This window comes from Molothrus ater, chromosome 6, assembly GCF_012460135.2.
Source record: "Molothrus ater isolate BHLD 08-10-18 breed brown headed cowbird chromosome 6, BPBGC_Mater_1.1, whole genome shotgun sequence".
NCBI lineage: Eukaryota > Metazoa > Chordata > Aves > Passeriformes > Icteridae > Molothrus > Molothrus ater.
The window spans coordinates 18,755,061-18,769,457 of record NC_050483.2 but is presented as its reverse complement, the minus strand read 5'-3'; the positions used below and the strand labels follow the sequence as shown (position 1 = coordinate 18,769,457).

The 14,397-nt window shown below is 37.9% G+C and overlaps 1 long non-coding RNA gene across 1 annotated transcript; it reads right to left on the bottom strand.

Moving 5' to 3' along the window:
* Positions 1-5,134: 5,134 nt before the first annotated feature.
* LOC118687786 (uncharacterized) lies at positions 5,135-12,792 on the bottom strand. The gene is made up of 3 exons (XR_004980389.2): positions 12,635-12,792; positions 6,774-6,929; positions 5,135-5,279 (listed from the first exon to the last, which is right to left on the bottom strand). It is a non-coding gene; the product is annotated as an uncharacterized LOC118687786 (long non-coding RNA).
* Positions 12,793-14,397: the final 1,605 nt, after the last annotated feature.

The window sequence follows — 14,397 nt, the reverse complement described above, 5'->3', positions numbered from 1 at the left end:
CCAAATCTGGGGTGGCACCAAACTGGGTGGTGCATTGAACATGTCATAAGGGTTACAAGGAGACCCTGTACATTATCTTACAGGGAGCTGGCCAGACTGGAAGAGTGGGATAGAAAGAACAGTATGAAGTTTAACAAAGATAAGTGCAAGGCTGTGCCTCTGGGATGGCATAACCAAAGTTCCCAGGACAGGCTAGAATCCATCTGTCTGAGGAGAAGCCTTGCTGAAAGGGACCTGGAAACCCTGGTGGACAAGATAACATGAGCCCAGAGTGGGCTGCTGCTGCACGGAAGGCAGATTGGATCCTGGGCTGCATCCATGGAGCATAACTGGCAGAGACAGAGCTGTGATCATCCCAGTCTAGCCAGCACTTGTCAGGCCACACCTGCAGTACTGTGCCCAGTCCTGGTATGCACCATTCAAAAAAGACATACAGACATTGGAGAGGGCTCAAAGGAGGACAACAAAGGTGATCAAAGAGCTGGAGAACTGTTCTGTGGACTTAGCTCTTCTCACCCTGGAGAAGAGGAGGTTCAAGAGAATCTCATCATAGTTTTCCAGCTCCCAAAAGGCAGCCACAAAAAGCATGAATGCTCTCTCATCACAAGGACACACACAGAGAGGAGAACAAGCAAAGGGCACAAGCTGTACTCAGAGCGGTTTCATTTTGATATAAGAGAGGAATCTTTTACAGTGAAAACAATCAATGTCCCAGGGCCTTAGTGGAGTCCCCATCATGGAGGTTTTAAAGTCAAGTGGTCCGGGTGCTAACAAGGGATGGTTTTTTGAGGTTCATTCCAACCTGAGCTAAATGACAATAAGTGCTCTACCAAATTATGTGTACTAAAATGAGAAGCCACAGGAAAGCAGGTCAGTGCTTTCATGGCTCTTATTTTTTAACAGAATACCATGCCAGCTGCTTCATTAGCAAGTATGTTGCAACCTTATAATACAAAAAGCATCACAAGTAGGCATTTCAGACATGAAACGTGTTCACAGTAATTAAAAAAGGAGCTACAGAATGATATTTACATAAAATATTTTCCAAAAGTATTTTTATATTAAGTTAATTGAAGTGTAAAAAAAAAAACCTGGCAGTACGTTATAAGATATTCAGCTACAAAATACACTTTTGTATCTTGTTTGTTACTGTTTTTTATTTGGTTAAAGCACAAAATAGACTTAGCAGGATGATAGTACACAGCCTTCATTATCGTTCTGTAAGTGCACCCAGTAAGTCTTTTTCTGCTATGTTAAAAAATAACCCATTCCATCTTATAGGCTCACTGTGTAATTTGAAAACAGGTTAGAGAAAATGGGGTGGAATACCTTTCTTGTTGTCCTTGACATCCCTTTTCCCAATTCCAAGTGGATCTGTGAGTTCCTCATCACATCTTTGCATACTCTGACAACATTCTTATATTCCTTGCAAACAGCCCGTCCCTTTTTCAGCATTTTGTAAACTTTCTTCTTCCTTTTGGGTTTTGCCAGAAGCTCTTTGCTCATCCACGCAGGTCTCTTGCTCTGCTTTGTGTGATTTCTTATTCATAGGGATGCACCAGTCTTGAGGTTGGAGGAAGTGATGCTTGAGTGTTAACCAGCTCTCTTGGACATCCTTACCTTCTAGATCCCTACCCCATGGGATTCCTCCAAGTAAATCCTTGAGGAGGCCAAAGGTATCTCTCCTGAAGTCAAAAGTTGTGATCCTATTCATTGCCTGGCTTCCTCCATGCTGGATCCTGTAGTCCATGGCACTGTGGCCAAGGCTGACCTCAACATTGACATGGTTAATGGCTGGACTTGAACCTTGAGGTCATTTCCAACCTTAGTGATTCTATGATTTTATGATTCTGTGATTCCCCAGCCAGTCCTTCCTTGTTTGTCAGTACAAGGTCTAGCAGCACACCTCTCCTCAATGCTCCTCCACCACCCGTGTCAAAACCTTACCATCAGTGCTCTGCAGGGCCTCCTGGGCTCCTGTCTGCCCACAAGTTGTTTCTCCAGCAGAGATCAGAGTGGCTGAAGTTCCCCATGAGCACCAGAGCCTGTGACTGAGGCTCCTTCCAGCTGACTGGAGAATTCCTCATTGACCTCCCCTTCCTGACAGGGTGGCCTGTAACAAACACCCACTCGTGTCACCCGTGTTGTCTCTTTCGTGTTGCCTTCTTACCTGCCAGCTCTTGTCTGGTTCTTCACCCAGCCCGAGGCAGAGCTCGATACATCCCAGCTGCTCTCTCACGTAAAGAGCAGTTCCACCACCTCACATTGCTGGCCTGTCTTTCCTAAAGAGATGCAGCCATCCAAGACAGCATTCCAGTCACGTGAGCTATCCCACCATGTCTCTGTAACTGCAGAGAATGTGCACACAGATCTCTGATTCTGCCTGGTTTTTCCCTGTGCTGTGTGTTGGTGTACAGGCATTTCAGAGAGGTAGTTGCTGCCAAAACACTCCAATAAAAACCACTTTGGAGACTTCTCAGTACACACAAGAAAAGAAAATAAGCTAAAAAAAAGTAACAAGCCCCCACTCAAAGGCCTGGTTTGCAAGACAAACTAAGGAATTGATTTTGTTCTACCTATCCTCTCAAAAGACAAAGCACAGGATATCCTAGATGTGGATGGACCTAACACAATATTTGATCAAGGAGAGGCTTTATCTGGCTGCTTGCAGAGCTACTTGGCCTGTATGCTCTGAGTGTTGCATATTTATAAAGTGGAAAGTTTCTGAGGTATTGGAGCAATGTTAGAGCTTTATCCTAGTGAATCAGCACTGCTGTGATATATGAGCATCTTGATTCTAGGCCATTTTCAAAACTATCTATTGCTACTAGTAGCCACACATGAATTTGCAGGCTTCAAACTGAGTGTTTCCTCCCACTTCTATCCGAGGAAAAGATATGTTTACAATATACAATCTTTTCCAATATTATTTCAAAGGACTTGAACTTCCAGAAGAAGATGACTAATTTGTTTTCAGTGAAAGTTGGAGATTTCTATTAACTACTAGAAAATAGTTGCAAGCTCTTCAAGAAAAAAAAACCCAAAAGCAATATCTAATTGAGTCCTTTGGATTGCCATATTTGGAAGTACCACACAAGTTTATTATGTATTACCAAGTAAATCCAGATAAAGCCTGCATTTTATTCTTTCTATTTTCCCCATCCACACCCATTTAATTCTTTAATGTCTTTTTTTAATGGATAAAAAGGAATAAATGTGAAACACTTGCCAGAGGAACACGTTACCTTATTTCTGGTTCTTGTCTTCATTCTGTGTTTCCTAAGAGTTACTTGGGGATATTTTGTTTTTACATGAGGGAAGGAAATATTTATTCTATTTTTCAAGTACAGAAAATCATTACTTGGTTGAATCATTACTTCAGCAGGATTGAGAAGTTTAGAAGTACTGTTCTATGGGTGTATTTTAAATCAACTTTCACTTCTTTATTAACAGTGTAAGACGGACATCAGAAGGTTTTGGGATTGTTTTTAGAGAGTTTGACCCAGCAGTTAATTTTTAATTTCTTTTACTTATACATGTAAACATGTATAAGGCAAAAATATTGAATTTACTACTTACCAAGTCACCCCCACTGGCATACTTTTGTATGTTGCAACTCAGAGTAAAATTATTACCATCTTAGTCAATGATATTATATTAATTTGCAAAGAAATCCCTAAAATAAGAATCCTTCATACCTCTTTTGGGACTACTATTTCAACCTATTTATAGGTTCATGAAGACATTATTGCAGTTCAGGTGTAGAAGTGCCTAAATTAGGGAGAATACTCAAGAATCCCTCAAGAAAGGGATTCTGAGTATTTGTTAGCAATTTCTTTCTCTGCTGAGCCCATGAGCAGCTAAGAACTTGTATTGAGAGTCTTGATTAGTTTCTAAAGATTGATGATGTAAAAGCCTCTTTATTAAAAAAAAAAAAATAAAAATCACCCTTGCCTATATTACCTAGAAGCCTTTATACAGATTAAAGGTTTGTTCTTCAGAATTTCAGCCACTAATGCCTGACTTTATAAGTTAATCTTCACTGAAAGATTATACTTCTTCCCTTTTTACAAATAGTAGAAGTAGTTAATTATTCACCTCAAAATTGAATTCTCTAAATGTACAAATGCTGAGGTAAAAAAAAAGGTAGTTTTTCTTTAAATTACTTCTTTGTGTTTATTTTTTCTTTATCTCTTTCCTTCTTTCAGCACAGCAGTTCAATTATTACTGAAAATTTACAGGCTCAATTTTCCCTAAATAACTGAATAAAGCAAATTAAATAAAACAGAAAAAAAAATCAGAAATATGCCTGTCAGGCAGGTACCTTACTAGTTTTCTTGAATAATTTAATAATATTTACCTAATAAGCTTTGTAGACATTGAAAAAACAAGACATATTATGAACTGTGAAAATAGTTTACCTGTTCTTCATTAGAAATCTACAGAAATTTCATAAAGGTTTCTGTAATGAACATCTGTATCTATGTAGACTTTCCCAGCATGACAAAACCAGGAATAATTATGCTTATTCTTTTTGCAGTTGGTTTTTCTTTGTGTCCTGGGTATCACTAATATATCATTGCAAAAAGAATTCATATCAGTAGCTGCAGAGTCTGGCATGACCCACATGTTAACAAATAAATGAAGATGGGTGGTCTAAAGCTTTGTCTCCACTCTTGGGCAAGATATGCACACATGCATATAAAACAGGCTTTTGCTTTTCCCTCTGTCTTTGGCTAACCAAAATGACTTTTTCTAGTCTTTGGGAGTTAGTAAATACACACTCTGGTGAAGGTTATAAGGAAATGTTTCATAATCAAAGCCCTAATATTGAACAACTACACATTTTGACAGACAACTCAGGTGCAAGATGATATTCTGTGGCAAGAAGAGTGTTTTGCCAATAGAAGGTTTTAAAATACTGAGAATTTTAAAGGTTGTATCTGGTATTTTGAATTAGGAACAACAGGTAGTTGAAGAAAGGTGGATTTGGGCTGGGTAAGAAGGGATAAAGTTGTCTTTTTACTTGCGAATGTCTCTTTAAGTACAGAAAAAGACATTTAAACAGAAGTAAAATTCATTTTGCCCACTTACCTTTAGTCAGCTGTGCTGAGCTGGTCAGGTCCCCTAAAGAGATTGCTTCAACACTGGAACTTAGAGTGCAAATCCATCTCGAGATAACTGTGTGCTTCCGGATGAGATGTATCCTTTTCTGAACTCCACTGCCTTGTTGTCTTTCAAATATGCCACCCTGAATAGCAATTTCTTATGCAAATACCCTGCAGGGTGGACATGGAAATTATTTACTTAGCCAGTGATGAAAACAACATGCCAACTCTAGTTACTTTATGGAAAATGAGAATACCATGCTTGTTTGTAAGGGGAAGACATTCGTGCTCCACTGACTTTACCTTTGTAGGTGCACTGGTTTGGGCTGGGATAGATTTAATTTTCTTCACAGCAGCTCATATGTTTTAAAGCACACCAGTGTTTCAGCTGTTGCTGAACAGCCTGGACAGCACCAAGGCTTTCTCTGCTTCCCTGGGAGTGTACAAGAAGCCCAGCTGGGACCAGGTCCCTCCAATATATTTTCAATATATATATATCAATATTTTTAGTATATGATTGGTGTTGCAGCCTGTCTACTCTGGGTTCCTCACTGACTTTGTCAGCAAATTTGTTTATGTCATGTAGATGTAGCTCCTTTCAAAACTTTGTGTTGGTAACTGCTATTCTGGGCCCTTGTCAGCAGGATCAGTACAGCAGTCAACTGGGACAGCAGGTACATTCTGCATGTTTTGTGAGCAGGCAGTTTTCCTCACACATGAACTCAACACTGAGCTGAAATTGGGCTTCAGCTGAATGTGGAGAAATAAGATGAAGTCATAAATTTGAAAAGAATGTTGTCACAATTTAGCTATAATCTTTCAAGTTTTTGTGTTAACATTAAAACCGTATCTAGAGGCCCACAGGCAAACAGCTGGTAAAGAGTTGCTGCTTGTATTTAAGAGCTAAACTTGAAGCATCAGTGGCTGCAAGATTTCTCTGTGTGTTGTGGGGAAACAAAGCAAGTGCTTTCTCTGCCTTATTTAGCAGCAGACATCTTCTGAGTGATTGGAAAACTTCCCTTCACCTTCCCACGGGGGAAAATGAGACACCCCCTCTTCCTTTGCTCCTCTCACATAAACCAAGATGCCTCAGCTTTGAATTAGGTCATTCCAGATTTCCACTGGGAAAAATAAATGCTTCGAGAGGAAGAACAGAATGGAGGAAGGATCACTGTCCCATCTGTTAAATGGCACAGTGTCTTTGATTAGACACCAATCAAAAGGACATGTTTTCCCTATCTTAATTCTTTACCATGCAAGGGAACTGAAAATGCAAAAATAAGCTATACCTTTGCCAAGTGATTCTGAAGAATATTACTTCTGATTAATCCTTTTTCTGTTACAGACTTCAACATCAAGAAAACTGGTTTGTTAATAAAATAAACCCCCTAACCATTAAGTTGAAAAATTCATTTTATTTTTTCCATTCATAAATGTGGTTCCAAATTTCAAGCTGTGCTAGTTAAAATGTGCTCTTCCTTTTTCACTTGTAACCCAGGTAAGAAAAAGTCAGTTAATGAAAAAAAATGCTGAAAGATTGTGTATAAAAGAGCACAACACATATTAGAGCTAGTTTCTTCTATTGCAAAGGTCCTATAGATACTGTGTGCATAATACTTTTTAAATGTATTTACTATCATTTTTGAAGACTAAGAAAAAGCTTACCCTTTGAAATGGCAGTTCTGGTTTTTTCTCACATGAACCACAGTTATTAGAAATAGCTAGATAATTTTCTCTTCTATGATTTCTGTCACCACAGAGATCTTCCTCTTGGTTTCTTTAAAGAGCATCACATTTTTCTGTCAGTTTTCACTGTGTGGCCTACAGTTAGAAAATGACATTCATGGTTTATATAAATGAAATTTACTCATTCTGTATATATTTATGGTTAGCTTGCTTATTTTATTAGCATTTTATTCCTGCATTAACTCCTATTTGAAAAATATATGTGATATTTAGGGAAATTTTAATGCTTTGAAAGACATTTCAATATTTAGAGGGTCTAGAATATTTTTTATTAGACTTTTGTAAACTAAGACCTTTAAAATGCAATTGGTGTCAACCATGAAGCCTTGTGAGTCATTCTGGGCTATTAAGAAGCAGATTAATCTTTTCTCAAGACAGCATTTTTAAAACAAAGTACTAATTCATAGAATATTCAGAAAATACTAAATAGCAAAATAGCCCTCTCATTTGCAAAATAATCCCACTGTAAGCAATGTGAATTACATTTGTTGTACTGCACTTCCATGCATCCTGATCACTGTTTTCTGGACACTGCCTTATTGCTCAGTCTGATTCACTGGCTACTCTCCATATTGAGTTTTCCTCCTTTGCCTTTTTGTCTCCCTTCTGTTTGTTCTGAAGTTCTCCCTCACCACTCTGCAACCCCACCCTGGCAATGAAACTGCTCACAAAGCTTCAGGCCTTGGCTGAAGACTGTATTAACACTCCTTAGGGTGCAGAACTCTTGTCCCAGTCATACATCAATCAGTTCTTTTTAAATAAGCCTTACCTTTTCAGCAAATGCAGTATGGGGAGGTGTTAACCTCCAAACTTCCTTATTAAGCCATGTTTGAATAGATTAAAAAGAAAAATTCCTAAATTTAAGGTTCTAACTCTGTATTAGGATACCTTAATATATTATTTGATTGCCTGTAAATTCTAATTAGCTCCTTTGCATCCACTTGCATGAAATATGATGTTTTTCTAAATTTGCGATGCATATTCTTTGCAGCTCCACATTTAGTTGAGATGGGACTAAAAAAGTCCAAACCATATCCAACCTTATTTAGGAAGCATCTCTAAGTAGCTTTACCTTATAACACTCATCAAGAATTCATAATTCATGCAATTTAAAACTGTAACAGTCAGATTTAAGAAAAAAACATAAGATTACTGTTCCTCCCCTAAATTTTACTTTGGAATGACATCCATCATAACAATCTCCCATTCATCCTCACTTTCTCCTCCTTAGGAGATTTTTAAGACAAATAAGTCTTTAGTTATTAGCATATATAGGGTCAAGAAAATGAATATGCATTTTCCTGTTTCAGTTACTGTTGGGATCATTCCTGTGGCTTAGTTCCCATTTGCTGCATTGTTTTCAACAGAGCATGACCACAACGCCTCAGTGCCACTCCATCCCCTGTTCCACATCTCCCTTGTCATGGTACACAAAGCTCCCTCTGTGTTTCTGCTCCTAAGGTGTGCAGACAGTTTGTCCCTGGTGAACCACAGCCAACATAAAAATGCCCTCTTACTGAACTTTGTTTTTTACCCACAGCTACCCAGGGAAGTAGTAGAAACATGTCTCCTGGAAACATTCAAAAAATATGTGAAGGTGGCACTTGGGGACCTGCTTTAGTGGTGCTGAGTGAACAGCTGGACCTGATCATCATAGGGGTCTTTTCCAACCCCTAAAAATACTGTTAATAAATTGCATTCACTGGTGTTGCTTTTCCAACCATGACATTCACTGTGATGCAGTGCATGAATAAAAGCACATAATTTCATGTACATCTTTGTTAGGCTACCAACAACCACATCTGAGTGAAAACAGGAAAATGGGGATGAGCTATAATTACCCAGACTGGCCTTTGAACACAACACAGAAATCTGTGGTGCATCCATGCAATGAGTATTATGAGATGTTGATGAGTGCAGGCACAGAGAACAGCTCATTTGGGAACCCAGCCACAGGAGCTCCTCCTCTCCCAGTGTGTGCCCAGTGCTGAGCACAGCTCCAGCAGGCAGTCAAGCTGCAGCTTTTTGCCTTGCAGTGGGTGTCAGGTATGAAGCTCTCCAGGTACTTGACTGCAGATGTTGTGCAGCTTATATGGTCTTGACTTCCCTCCAAGCTGTATGGCAGCCTTTCCCTTAAAACTGCCCTTACCCTACACCTTTCATTTTTTGCTGGATATATTTCCCTTTCTGTAATTTTTCATTTATTCTTTTGCTTGGGGGCTTTTCCATTACCTATATATCTTTTCAAACTTTGCCTGTTCTGTCACAGGCATATTCCTGTCATAGAGGTTCATCTTTACTCTGTATTGAATAAGTAAGGATTTAGATTCAGATCCCCTTCAGGTGCTCTAAATCTTAGGAAATTAAAATGTTGGTACACATTGAGAAATACCTTTTTAAATAATATCTTGGGATGTAAAAGTCAACAAACCTTGGCACCAGTACTGAGCCCTCTTTCATTTCTACCTGATTTCCTGCACTTTGTAAGCCAAAATGGGCTGACATTGATGCAAAAGGAGACAGTGGGTCCCAAGGAGCTCCTTCACACCACTGTAGAATGAGCCTGTAACTCACAGAATGGTTTGGAAAGGACCTTTAATGAGCACCTTGCTCCAACCCCCCTAGTGTGAGCATGGACACCTTCCAATAGATCAGATGGAGCTCAAAGCTCCATCCAGCCTGACACTTGCACATCTCAGCGCAACCTCTTCCACACAGCACAAGCCCAAGATTTTTTAGTTCCTCTAGCAGTCCTGCTTCTGCAGGACCTGTGGATGAACAGAATGACAGCAGCACAAAAGCCAGCAACTGATAAGGACTCTCTTTAAGACCTCTCTACATTAATTTTTGAACAGTGAATATCTTGTCCAAATCAAGATTTGAGACAGGAGGATTAAAAGAAAGATTGCAAATAGTTATTGTAAAACATGGGGAATATGATACCTGATCCAAGTTCAAATGTTTACAGACATAAAATATAGGAGAGGTATGTTCTATCTCTTGAATCTGTTATTTTTTGAATTAAGAAATATAAATTTGCGAGATATTCTAAAGTTTTAGGAAAAACTACAAAGAAAAAAAAATCTTATTTTGAATTCTTGCTTCCACAACATCATGATTTTCATTTCTGCAATAGTTTTGTGAGCCAGTGGGGTGGTGCCAATGCAGTCAGCTCATAATGCAGCTCTGTTTTATTTGCTACAGCAATTTTGAGAACATAATTGCATAATGACTCTTTGCATTTTTCTACTGAAATTATGCATCCTCCAGCCTCTGAAGACTGTATTCTGATATGCAAATTTTTACCTATGTCACAGATAACAAATGTATCTTCATATGATATGAAAAGGAGAAAATAAGCTTCTTGTGCTGCTTGGAGTCTGGATTGGGGCTTTTCTGTCCAAGATATCTTTAGCCTTATTTTTCCTGTACACTTCTAAAAGATTTTTTTTGCATTGCTACCACCTAATGGTCATAATGTCTTGTCTTAACTCTAATGGCAGTAATTTTGTCTCACTCATGTCCAGCTTTCAGACAGAAATCACACAATAGCTTTTGTCTTTTTATAAAAAGTAGAATAGTAGTAAAATACTAAAATGACTGCCAGACTTTCATCACCTATTTTTTCTGTTTGCATGGTAAAGTCTTTTTCCTCAGTGTTCCTGAAATTCTAATGACAAAGAGGGTTATGATTAATTTGCAGATAGAATAACCCTTTTCTAAATGCATACTGCTCAATAAATGAACAAGCTGCTTACAGTAATTAAAGTAATGTCATGCTGTGCTCAAATTGCTTGTGCTAATAAAGCTAATTGGCAACAGCAAGCATTAACTGCGATTAGTCATATGCATCTAATGTCATCACCAGTGCCTATAATTTTCTAACAGAGGGAATTTCACATCTGTTTTAAATCACTTGTCTGTTGCCTGCATTGGTGTTCTTTCCAATATTAAATCAGAGATTCTTTTGCTACAATAGATGACAAAAAAGTTGATTTTCTTTTTTCAAAGAAACAACTGCGTAGTAGAGAATAAGATATGAAGCCTTCAGCCTAAAGTAATTTATTCTGAAATAAGTGCTTGATTTCAGTTACATTAGCAAATCTGCATTTTCCTTCTTTTGCATATAGTCTGATATTCCCTTCAACAGAACATAGATTATTTGCAACAGAACATTCATTTTCTCAATTTAGACTGCACACTGTATTTCAGATAAAATGGATGAGTCAAAAGATCCATTTTGTATTTGCTCTGGAAATTAGCAAGCAATCATTATCAAGAAGACAACCTTTTGCACCACACAGTAACTCTTAGCTGTAAATAGAACAATAATTATTTGCCGTTTCTATCCAGAAAGGTAAATATTAAATTATCAAGAATCAGGGGACTGAAAATGGACTTTTAGAGACCAAAATTATCCAAGAATTCATACAAGTGCTTTTCACGAGTTACATTTACTAGACATCTCCAGTTTGCATAGCTTTCTAAGTTCTCTGTCCAAATGGGTACATTTTTCTAGAAACACAGAAGTGTTCTCCAATTCTCTAGCTGAGGTTTTTTTCCTGTGCTGAATAAATATTTCATTTATTCAGCACAGGAATAATAGCATGAATCTGTTTGGTACAGTTCTTAGTTTGCTTTTGTCCAGCTGCTTGGATGTACTGATCTGTGTTTAGTTGATGTTCAATGTTATGGCTCACACGTAAGGATGCAGAGCTATCCTGTCACCCCAGGATCAGCAAAGGCAAAGCAACCCACCACAACTTACACAGAGAGGCACCTCAAGGAAAGTAAAGAGAACATGTGCTCTATGAACAGCCCTAGTGATCCCTCTTTTTCTTGTTTTTTACAAAAATTTACCTGACTTTTTCCACTTCAGATTTCAGTTCTATGTCCATTATTCAGAATGTTACCTAGCTGATTGCAATTTCTATTTTTTATCCAGTTTCAGAGTATGATCAGCTCATGACTTGTTTCATAATTTTTCATTTTCTAAGACTACATTCCAGATATACTCATAAAAATCCTCATAAATTTGAAATTTGACATGATTACACTCATATGCTATGCATCACTGTGACCCAGCTCTGTGGTTAATGTGATGATAGGATCAACATTCTTTCATAGAAGAATCTTGTTTTGCAATATAACTTAATTGTAAAAAGGTAAATCTTTACCCATATCAAAACATCCAGTTTTGAATCAGCTTCAATTTCTTGGATTGTTTCTGCTTATGTAAACCACAAATGGTTTAATTTTGTTGGGTTTTTGAGAGATCCCACAAGAAGCAAGAATACACATCTGAAATCACATCTAGAACTGCAGGTATTAACTTTCATTTTATCAGATGACAACATCAACTTCATTATATCTTTTTAAAATTATTTAAGCAACTTGTTTGTGAGCTCAGAGGACAGTTATCATATGGCTCACTTTTACCTATGTGAGTGAGCAGCTGCATGGTATTTAGTTGCTGGCTGGGGTTAAGCCACGACAAGTCCAGTGACTGCAGGTTTTTTTTTTTATTTTTGTCAGCTTGGATAACTTTGCAAGCTCCCAGAGCCTTTGTAACAACAGTAGTACTTGTATTTTAGGAAACAGTAATCCTGTTTGCTTGGGCACACAAAATCAGTAATCTACCTCTGTGAAATATCTATAAAAACCCCAAGGTTTTACCCACGTATACCCAAGAGTACTCAGCATTTGTTTTTTCGAGTTCATCAGCACCACTAAACACCAGTTCACTCTTCCTATCCAATATGGTGAACTCAGTTACTTACAAACACTGTCCAGGGAGCACAGCCAGGACTCCTGGTCTTGTGAGGGACTGGGCACAGGTGGTTAGTGAGAATGTTTTATGACTGAAGACTTCAGGACCCAAGTTCAGATGCTCTCTGTTATGGAAGTTTACTAGGATTGGAAAGACAAAGAGAGTGCACATGATCAGATATGATGCAACCACAAAAATAAGTGATGTTGAGACTGATTATGAAGAGAAACTACTTAGTCTGTAAGCAAAGGAGACACTGCAATGACAGGAAAAGGTTTAAGTTTCTCATGTTTGCTTTCAGGGGGTTTGGGTGGATACCCTTCATTGGTTAATCCAGTGATGTATTTGCTGTAATCTGCCTTCAAGAGGGTCAAAACTCCTCTGGCATCAGTGCTGCCTGTCAAGGGCAGAATAAAGAGTAACTGGTTTTGGTTGACAAATACTACTTTGTACTAGAGGAGTGGAAAACCATAAAACAGGTCCTATTTTTATGGGGCATTAAGGAGACTAAGCTAATAACTAGTAAGCATAAGTTGTAATAAGGAATAAAATTAGAAAATAAGCAGATAAATTCAATCTTTTTGGCAAACATGGAAAGTTAAAGGGAAGCTGTGCTTCACAAATGTGAGATTCAGTATTAAAAATGGGGTTGTGACCTTCAAAGTTAATCCTAACAATAGAAACAAAACATAGATTTAAATTATTTTTTTTAATTACTGATCAGAATTCATATGCATCAGAGGCACTTGCTTTGTCTGGTGCTACTTTGAGGTGTCATGGGATAGTTACTTAATTCCTTTAAATTTTTCTAGTCACTAATTCATCTTGTTACCCTTCTCAGTTTGAAACCTTTAAGGTTCTTTCCCTTACTTTGGATTTCACACTCAACAGTTAGACACCAGCCTAACAGATAAGTAGAGCAGTAAGGGGCAAGTTAACCTACCTGAGAGGGAAATGCAGCACACTGCTTCTTATGTAAGTGCTGCTCAGTGCTAAAGAATATCACTTACATTTTATTTGTACCTAATGTTCTGGTGACTAGGAAGCAGGAAAATTGGAAGTAAAATTATGAAGGTCTTTCTCTTGCCTTCCCCAACATGAAATCAATCTATTTGGAGGAATGGGAGTAAACAACATTCTAGGGAGAGAAAACTCAAAGTGTTTCAGTTACAGAAAGGACTGTCTGTATCACCCAGTCTTAGTTAATATAATTGCATCATTATACATGACACATATTCCCCTAGGCTTTCCTGATAACCATTGCAGAAACAGGTTCCTCTGGAGGATCACTCAGGATGTACTTCTTGCAGCTCAGGAATGCTGCCTTCTCACACATAAAAATCAGTGAAGTCACTTCTCTCAGACTAAGTAAATATAACAAGGTATTAACAGATGAATATAGGCAATCCAGGTTTTAGATGTTATCCTCACACCGACTAATAATGTTTGCTGATGCCAGCAACACACCAATCATTCACCAAGTTATCCTGGTCACTGTTCAAATGTTTTCTGCAGAAAATTTTTTTACAATACAGAAATGCCCAGTTCTGACCACATCTCAGTTTAATGACTTGTCAGACCTTTTCAATTTCAACATACGGGGAGCATTATAAATTCCCTGGCAGTACTTCAGTACTACAGCCAAGACTGCTGAGTTTTTGTTTTCTTTTAATTATGGAGTTAGTAAGATTATTCTGGTATACTTCATTAAGAATTTTTTTTTAATTATTGTAAGACAAAATTATTCATCTTTTTCTTCCTTATACTTTCACA